Here is an 8687-nt window from a genome sequence, read left to right on the forward strand (position 1 = left end):
CGATAACCCACTATTAATGTGAGAAGAAGAGATACATGTGAGTTTATAATTAAACTTTAATGTAAAGTACTATTATTAACGTAATTTTGTCTAACAGACAATACAAAGAGGAGAAAGGTTTTTGACTGATCTGGTCAATGAGTCTGCATATGTTTTATGACTATTCAGTATTGGAGTTTGGTATACTTTTGTTGACTGCAATGATGTGAGGTTAGGAGGACAATTTTGCACATTTATTTTTATTGGTTTGGTATACGTTGCTTTTGGGCTTACTTTAATTTTGCATGAAATAATTACTCTTTTTATTTTGTCATAAGCGCAACTTTGGGTGAGATCATGTTTATAATAATAAATGTTATTGATTTTGTACACGATCCAAAATTCGGGTGTACATTTCATGTGATCCGACTCTAATTTTCAACAACCTTAAATAAAAGGTGTCGTGGACCGCGTGTGCATTTATGTAGCGTGGCTTACGACGTGTTTTAAATAACTTTGAATTTTTCCCGAAATATTAAAAGCGACTAAAATAACAGTAACATTTTGCTTTTGCTTTTGCTTTTGATTTAACTTTTGCTTTTGCTTTAATTTAAACAAATGTACAGCATGTGCCGATTGTTCTTTGGAGTATATTTAAGTTTGTTGTCATTTGGTTGAAGCTCATGAGTCAAAGTTTGGTTTTTAAATTAACTTTAGGTGCTACTGTTTTGAACTCATCATTGGATGTATATTAAATTGAGGTAATAAGAAATTTATCTTCCTAGTTTTCATTTAGCATAGTATTTAGCGTACTAGATTACTTATTTTTAGTATTTAATGTGTTAAGTTGTACAGTGTCTTACATGTAAATTAGCATTCGGGTGCGCATTTATGTGACCCAAATCCAAATCTCAACGATGTTAAAATATGTCAAAATTACGGGTGAATTTATGTGACGTGGTTCGAGACGTGTTTTAATGACGTTGCAATTTTCTTTAAAAAAATGAATAAAAGCGGTTTAAGTTAAAATTTGCACATAGGTTTAAACATGTACTAAAATCAGATAATAGGCCAATTATAACAGTTGAGCGACCGTGCTAGAACCACAGAACTCGGGAATGCCTAACACCTTCTCCCGGGTTAACAGAATTCCTTACTCGGATTTCTGTGTTCGCGGACTGTAAAACAGAGTCAATCTTTTCCTTGATTCGGGATTTGAACCGGTGACTTGGTACACCATAAAATATTCCCAAGTGGCGACTCTGAATTTTTAAATAAATGAATCCCGTTTCGATTGTCACTTTAATTGGAAAAAACTCCCTTATATACTCCCTCCTTCCGGGGGTGTAGTGTAAAAAGGAGGTGTGACAGCTCTGGCGACTCTTCTGGGGACCGAACCCAGAATCTCTGGTTCAGGGTTCCAGAATTCGAGCTTAGAATAATTGTTATAATTGGTTTTATTTATCTGATTTTATTACCTGTTTGGGCCTAATATGCTAAAAGTTGAATTTGAACTGTATATATAAACTGCTACGCAACCCCTCTCTTCTCTCTCCCGAGGAGTGCACGCTGGTTGTGACTTCTTTCTGTTAGTGTCATATCCCAAAATAGAACGAGGATTCGGAGGAGTTGCAAAACCGGATGATCTTTTGGTTACTGGTACACAGCTCCCATCCTCGGCTCGAGTTGTCCGCTCGGGTAAGCCAGGTCTAGAACAATACACCCAGGCATTAAACCTAGTATAACAAAAACCTCATGCCGGATCCCTAGTAAGAACGTTTGTGTGCATCATATGCATTTTTTGACTTAGGGGACTCAACACAGGGGTTGGGTCCGTCTAGGACAAGCAACCTGAAATGAAATGACCATCCTGCTGCATCCTATTTGTTTTACGCATTTATTTTCTTCAAATTTGCATGCTGACCGGCTTCTGAAAATACGAGAATATCGGAAAAAGTGGGAAAAAGAGAAAAAAGAAATATAGCAGTGTAAAGAGATAATTACCAGTGCCCAAATAGCATCGAAACTCTGCCAAAATTTTGAGAAAATGAAAAAAAAAAGTTTTTAGTATTATTTACTTGAAAACAAAACAAAAGAAAGAAGTCTTGTTTTCCAAATTAGTTTATTTTCTTTGCCCGAACTACGCCAGTTTGATTATCACAGGGTATGAGATACGTAGGCAACCCTCATCGGGTCTAACTTCCTTTTCGCAAAAATAGCCAAAAGAACAAAATTTTACTTTTATTTGAAAAATAGTTAGAGTGATGCCATTCTTGTCAGAAATAGCTGAATGTCCTTAAAAAGGGCGCCGAAAGGCCTTTTTGCAAGAACAGCCACCTGTGGTCATTATTTTGCAAGGCTTTCACCAGTGAGCCAACACAGCTTTAAAATCTTCATTCTCGAAGTGCTGAAAGACCGTATTTGCGAAATCGGGGTTTTTATTTTATTTTTGAAAAAATGTATGTTAATTTTATTTTGAGTCAAATAAGTCTTAAATTTTAAACACCCCAATAAACATGCAGAATGAGCACGAGTCAGAATTTGCCGGTAATAGTTATGAACAAAATCCCTTTGGAGTTGCGTATGTGGTGGGAAGATCTGGGCAAGTCAGAGCAGGATAAGGTCAATCTACATTTGGAGGGTCTCACCGGGTTATTAAAGATCAGACCTAGAGGAGACATCATAAAGGCTTTGGTTACGTTCTGGGACCCGGCCCATAACGTATTTCACTTCTCGGATTTTGAACTCACCCCGACCTTGGAAGAGATAGCAGGTTATATGAAAAGTACTGCAGGTTTGAGGCATAAGTATCTTATCGCTCCAAGGGCCGTTAACTCTCACAAATTCATGGATTTGCTAAAGATAAGCAAGGGAATCCCATATTCCGAGTTGGAAGGGGTTTTTTCCACTCTACGTTTTATATACCAGAAGTACGGGCATGTAGGAGGGTTCAATGATCCAGAAAACAGGGTTTGCTGTAAAGGGATCCGAACAAAATGGGACGAGCATAGGCGTTTCGCTTTCATGGTAGCATTCTTAGGCCTTGTGGTGTTTCCCCGAAAAGACGGGAATATCGATTTGCGGGTGGCTGGAGTCGTCAAGGTCCTGGTTACCAACGCCAAGAGAACTCTCACCCCTATGATAGTGTCTGAGATATACCGAGCTCTCACTGCTTGTAAAGCTGGGGCAGACTTCTTCGAGGGATGCAATTTGCTATTACAAATGTGGATGATCGAGCACTTGTGCCACCACCCTCAGTATATGATTTATGGATCCCCAGAGAAAATCTGCATTGAAGAATTCAACACAAGGGTTTCAGGGTTCAAGTTACCGGAGGGGTTTGGAGAATGGATAGCCCGCCTTCGCGCCATCACTACGGGACAAATAGAATGGACACTAGGTTGGCTTCCTGTTGAAGAAATTATGTATATACCCGCCACAGGTCCTTACTTCCTCCTAATGGGTCTTTGAGGTATTCACCCTTACGCTCCCTACCGAGTGATGAGACAATTAGGAAGGTGTTAGGTGATGCATCCAGATGAAGATCTCAGTATCCACGCGGTTGAGATTAGTTCCGACGACCAATTTCACGAAGAAACAGTTCGTTCTGTTTGGAACGAGTGCCAGTATTTGGCGGCAAGCACCTGAGTGCGGAACCTATCTAAAGGCGAGGTCTCACCCGCCTACCTTGCCTGGTATAGAAAGAAGAATGCTGCAAGGGCCGAATCAGAAAGACCGGCCAAAAAACCACACATTCAGGAATTCGTCGAGGCATCGCAAGAACCGTGGGCTTGGTTGGCCAAAGAAAACGAGTACAGGGCCACAATAGGAAAGCTAGAAAAGCAAGTCAAAGACCTTCAATTCGAGAATGGCTTACAAGAAGCGGTGGATGTGGCTGAAAAGAAAAGGCTAGCCAAAGAAAATGAGGCCCTCCGAGCTCAAATTCAGAAACTGAAAGTAGCGGCAGAAAATCCAGTCCGAAGTAACAGAGATGAAAAGCTCGTAGCTAACCTAAGGCAGAAAGTGAGTAACTATAGTTTCTATTTGACCAAAGCAGAAAGTGAACTGGCCAGGGCTCAAAAACAATTAGCCAAAAATGCAGATGAACGTGTATGCCTGGTTAAGCAGTTGAGAGAAAGGTACGACGATGAGGTCACGAGGTTGAAGAAAATGGTCATCACCACGAGAAACAAAATGATCAAACAGGCAAAAGACTTCAAGGTTGAAAGGGAACACTGTTACACGGCATTGGCACAGTTAGAAATAGACTTGTAACAACTTCAGGAACAAAACTATGCAGCCAAGCAAACCTTGGAGGTCAGGGCCCAGCAGATTGGGCGTTTGTTACAAGAAAAGGGCATCATAAGAGAGAAAATTAGAAACATCGCTGACTACATCATTATGAAGTGCCACATTTGTGAGGGTATGACCCGCACTACATTCTTTGCGGCAGTGATGACCTTTGTTAAATAAATAATGAACAATTTGGACCGACTTCAAAGGGATCTTGCACATAGGCCCGTGGCGAGACCGAATGATGTCCCACAGACACCAGGAGCATTGATGTACTCATAATTTTCCGTTTGAATCTGTATTTCCTTTTTGTCAAAGTCTGTGAGTCATGTTGGGTTTGCATTTTCTTTCTGTTCCGAGTCTGCATTTCTTTAGAGTATGAAAGCTTGATTTCGGAGTCTACTCGTCGCCGTTGCATCAAAGTCTGTTGGTCTTTTTAAATTTGCTGATATTGAGTCTGTGTAATCGAAGAATCTGTTGTGTAAAAGCTAAAAATCCCAAAAATGTTTTATTTACTTGCACACTTATCTGACAGAACTACGCACGGTCTGATTCATGCGGGGACATGATACATAGGCAATCTCTATAGGATTCGACCACCACTAAAAGGGAAAAGGAAAAATAAAGAAGGATAGAATAAAGAAAGTTTAAAAGAAGAGGCACAATTGTGAGAGGCCGGAATGACGCACGCAACCGAAGCAAATGCATGATAGAAATGGTTAATTGCCTAGGTGCATTGCATCCCAACGTATAATTGCATATGTGTTAAACTTTAAAAAACTAACAAGTTTGTTGATATCCAGAGAATTCAAGCAGATAGTTTATTTAGAGGATACTGGCACATTATCATTACCAAACCAAATCGAAGGGACCAATACCGGAAATCATGTCTATCCCGGATGTCGACACTAGTGTTGAGATAGAGGAGTTGGACGTTAATAAAATGAAAGAGGAGATGTTCAAGCTTAAGCAACAGATGGCTGAAATTTACCAGGCCTGGTCCCAAGGGCAATCACTACCGTCTTACTTTATCCCACCACTAGCTCAGTCTCAGGATCATCCCGCCACCAATCCAGGTTTTCCCGTTTATCAACACTACCATGGCATTACTTCTCATATGCCGCGAGCTCCACCACCAAAATCGATTTCATGCCCTCCTCCGTCAGTCACCCCTATCTTTGTGACATCTCCACCAGCTGCACTCCATAGATCCCTGAGTGAACCCGTGTTCCAAGCTCAGGACAACCAGTATTATCCCTTGGAACCCACTTTTAAAGCTCCTGAAACCTACCCCTACGATCCACGTTCTGATCTCCCGAGAGAAGCTGAGAGACCAGCCAAAAATCCCGAACATGAAGAGATGTTCAGAAAAATGAAAAGCATAGAACAATCCTTCAGGGATATGAGAGGGCTAGGAGGTCAGGTAAGCGTGGCTTACAAAGATCTGTGTTTATTCCCAAATGTACAACTACCGGCAGGGTTCAAAATTCCCAAATTCGACTTGTACAACGGACACGGTGATCCGGTGGCTCATTTGAGAGGTTTTTGCAGTAAGATGAGGGGAGACAGAGGAAAGGATGAATTTCTAATGGCTTACTTCAGTCAGAGTTTGAGCGGAGCAGCATTGGAGTGGTACACCCGCCAAGATCACAGAAGATGGTACACATGGGATGATCTGGCACAAGCATTCGCTTGTCACTTTCAGTATAATCTTGAGATCATCCAGACTGACTATCTTTGACTAAACTAGAGAAGAAGCACAGTGAAAGCTTTAGAGAATATGGTTTCCGCTGGAGGGAGCAAGCAGCAAGAATAGATCTCCCAATGAAATAGAGCGAGATTGTCGATTACTTTTTGCAGGCTCTGAAGCCAACTTACTTTGGTCATTTAGTGTCCGCAATTGGCAAGTATTTTAATGAGGTTGTAAAAATGGGAGGCATGGTCGAGGAGGGGCTTAAGTCCAACAAAATCATGAGCTATTCAGCGATCAAGGCAACCACTCAGGCCATCCAAAGCGGCACTGGGGGTGTACTAGGGAAGAAGAAGAAAGAAGATGTCACGATTGTTGAGTCCGGAGCCTGGTTCGGATCTAGAGGCCCGTCACCCTACTATAGACAATCACGACCCTACCACCAAAATTACCCCCATACTCCATATAGCCCTCCACAACATTACTACCCACCGCCAGATCCCTATTTTTTCGTCCATCATGCACAAACCTACACCCAAACTCCGGCACACGTGCAATGGCGTGCTCCGGCTCCACAAAATCCATACCCAGCTCCACAAAACACATATCCACCCCCAATGGCCTATAGAAATCCCCCCCGGGACAGGTTTCCAACCAAACCAAGCCCTCAAGAATGAGAGGTCACAGAAGCAAAAGACTTTCACTCCACCGGGGGAATCATATACCTGTCTTTTCCACAAGTTGAGGCAGTTGGGCATGCTGAATCCAATTGAGCCTAAAATGCCAAATCCTCCCCCTAGAAATCTTGACCACTCGATGAGTTGTGAGTACTGTTCAGGGGCCCCTGGGCATGATACAGAGAAGTGTTGGAAACTAAAAACAGCTGTGCAAGAGCTTATTGATACTCATCGGATCGAGGTTCAAGCCTCAGAAGCACCAAATATCAATCAGAATCCACTGTCAGCTCACCATGAGACACACATGATTGAGTTGATACACAAAGAGGGGGAGCCCAGGAATCCCTCACAAACGGTAATGATGATCCGTTCCAGCGAAACCAGCTCAAAGGAAAAAGTAACTAGTGGGAAATCAGTGGTCCAATTGAGAGGGGTAGATGATAAGCCAGCTTTGGTAGCCGAGAGAGGGTCGTCAAGCATTGTTGCAGTGAAACAAGAGAAAGTTAAAGTGGTAATACCAGGGGTCGTAAGTAAACCTGTTGTGGTCGTGAAGGGTGCTCGCACAGAGCCTGTTATTATAAAACCAGTAACTCAGCTTCCAGTAATCAACAGCAAGGCTGTTCCTTGGAATTATGAACAGGTGACGGTGATTTACAAGGGGAAAGAAGTCAAAGAAGAAGTTTGTGAAGCGCAAGGTTTGACTCACTCAGGAAGGTGTTTTACTCCCGAGGAGTTAAGAAGAGCTAAAGATAATTCAATGCCGGTAAAGAAAGCTGTAACTAAAGAAGAGGCAGAGGAATTTTTGAGGAAATGAAAGTGCATGACTATTCTGTTGTAGAGCATTTGAGGAAAACGCCCGCTCAGATCTCATTACTCTCGTTGCTAATCCATTCAGATGAGCACCGCCAATCCCTGATGAAAATCTTGAATGAGGCCCATGTTCCCGACAAGATCTCGGTAAACCATCTGGAAAAGATAGCCAACAAGATTTTTGAAGTAAATAGAGTCACTTTTTCCGATGATGAATTGCAAGTAGAGGGTATTGAGCATAACAAAGCCCTTTACCTGATAGTGAAATGCGAGGATGCCGTGGTTACCCGGGTATTGGTTGACAATGGTTCAAGTGCGAATATCTGTCCTCTCTCCACTCTAATCAAGCTGAAAGTAGAAGAGGAGAGGCTCCATAAGAACAGTATCTGTGTGCGGGGATTTGACGGCGGAGGCAAAGACTCAGTCGGGGACATAATGTTGGAGCTGACCATAGGTCCAGTAGAATTCACAATGGAATTCCAAGTGCTGGATATAGTTGTTTCCTACAATTTGCTATTAGGGCAACCGTGGATTCACGCCGCTAAAGTGGTGCCATCAACACTCCATCAGATGGTCAAGTTTGAATGGGACAGACAGGTGCACGGCGAAGATAATTTGTGCGCTCACAACAGCACCATTGTGCCATTCATTGAAGTGGAAGATGACAAGGGACCATGGGTCTACCAAGTTTCTGACGCAATGTCAGTCGAGAAAGTTCCAGAGGGGAAATATACCCCGAATCCAAAGATAAACGCCGCATCAGTCATGGTAGCGTATGAAATGTTGAAGAATGGTTTTGTACCAGGAAAGGGTTTGGGATCAGCATTTCAAGGCATCATACAGCCCGTGTCTCTTCCTGAAAACTTGGGAACATTTGGTCTGGGATTCAAGCCCACAGCCGCAGACATAAAAAGAGCCAGGAAATTGAAACAGAAGACATGGGTCCTTCCAAAGCCGGTCCCATGTCTTTCCAGATCATTTGTCAAGTCCGGTACGAGGAGTCGCCCAGTGACAACAATTCCCAGTTCTGTGATTAATCCTGACAAGGAGTTGATTGAAGGATTTGAGAAGTTGTTCGATAGTGTGAACATGGTGGAAATTGGAGAGGGTTCTAGCAACGCGGAAGTGCAATTTGTCGAGCAAAAAACAAAGCTTAATAATTGGAAGGCTACTCCTCTCCCTACTCGGAAGGAGTTTTGGTAGTTCGCTTTGATTTTCCTTTAAGTTTGTATGGATTA

The sequence above is a fragment of the Nicotiana tabacum genome, chromosome 1 (assembly GCF_000715075.1).
Source record: "Nicotiana tabacum cultivar K326 chromosome 1, ASM71507v2, whole genome shotgun sequence".
NCBI classification, from domain to species: Eukaryota; Viridiplantae; Streptophyta; class Magnoliopsida; order Solanales; family Solanaceae; genus Nicotiana; species Nicotiana tabacum.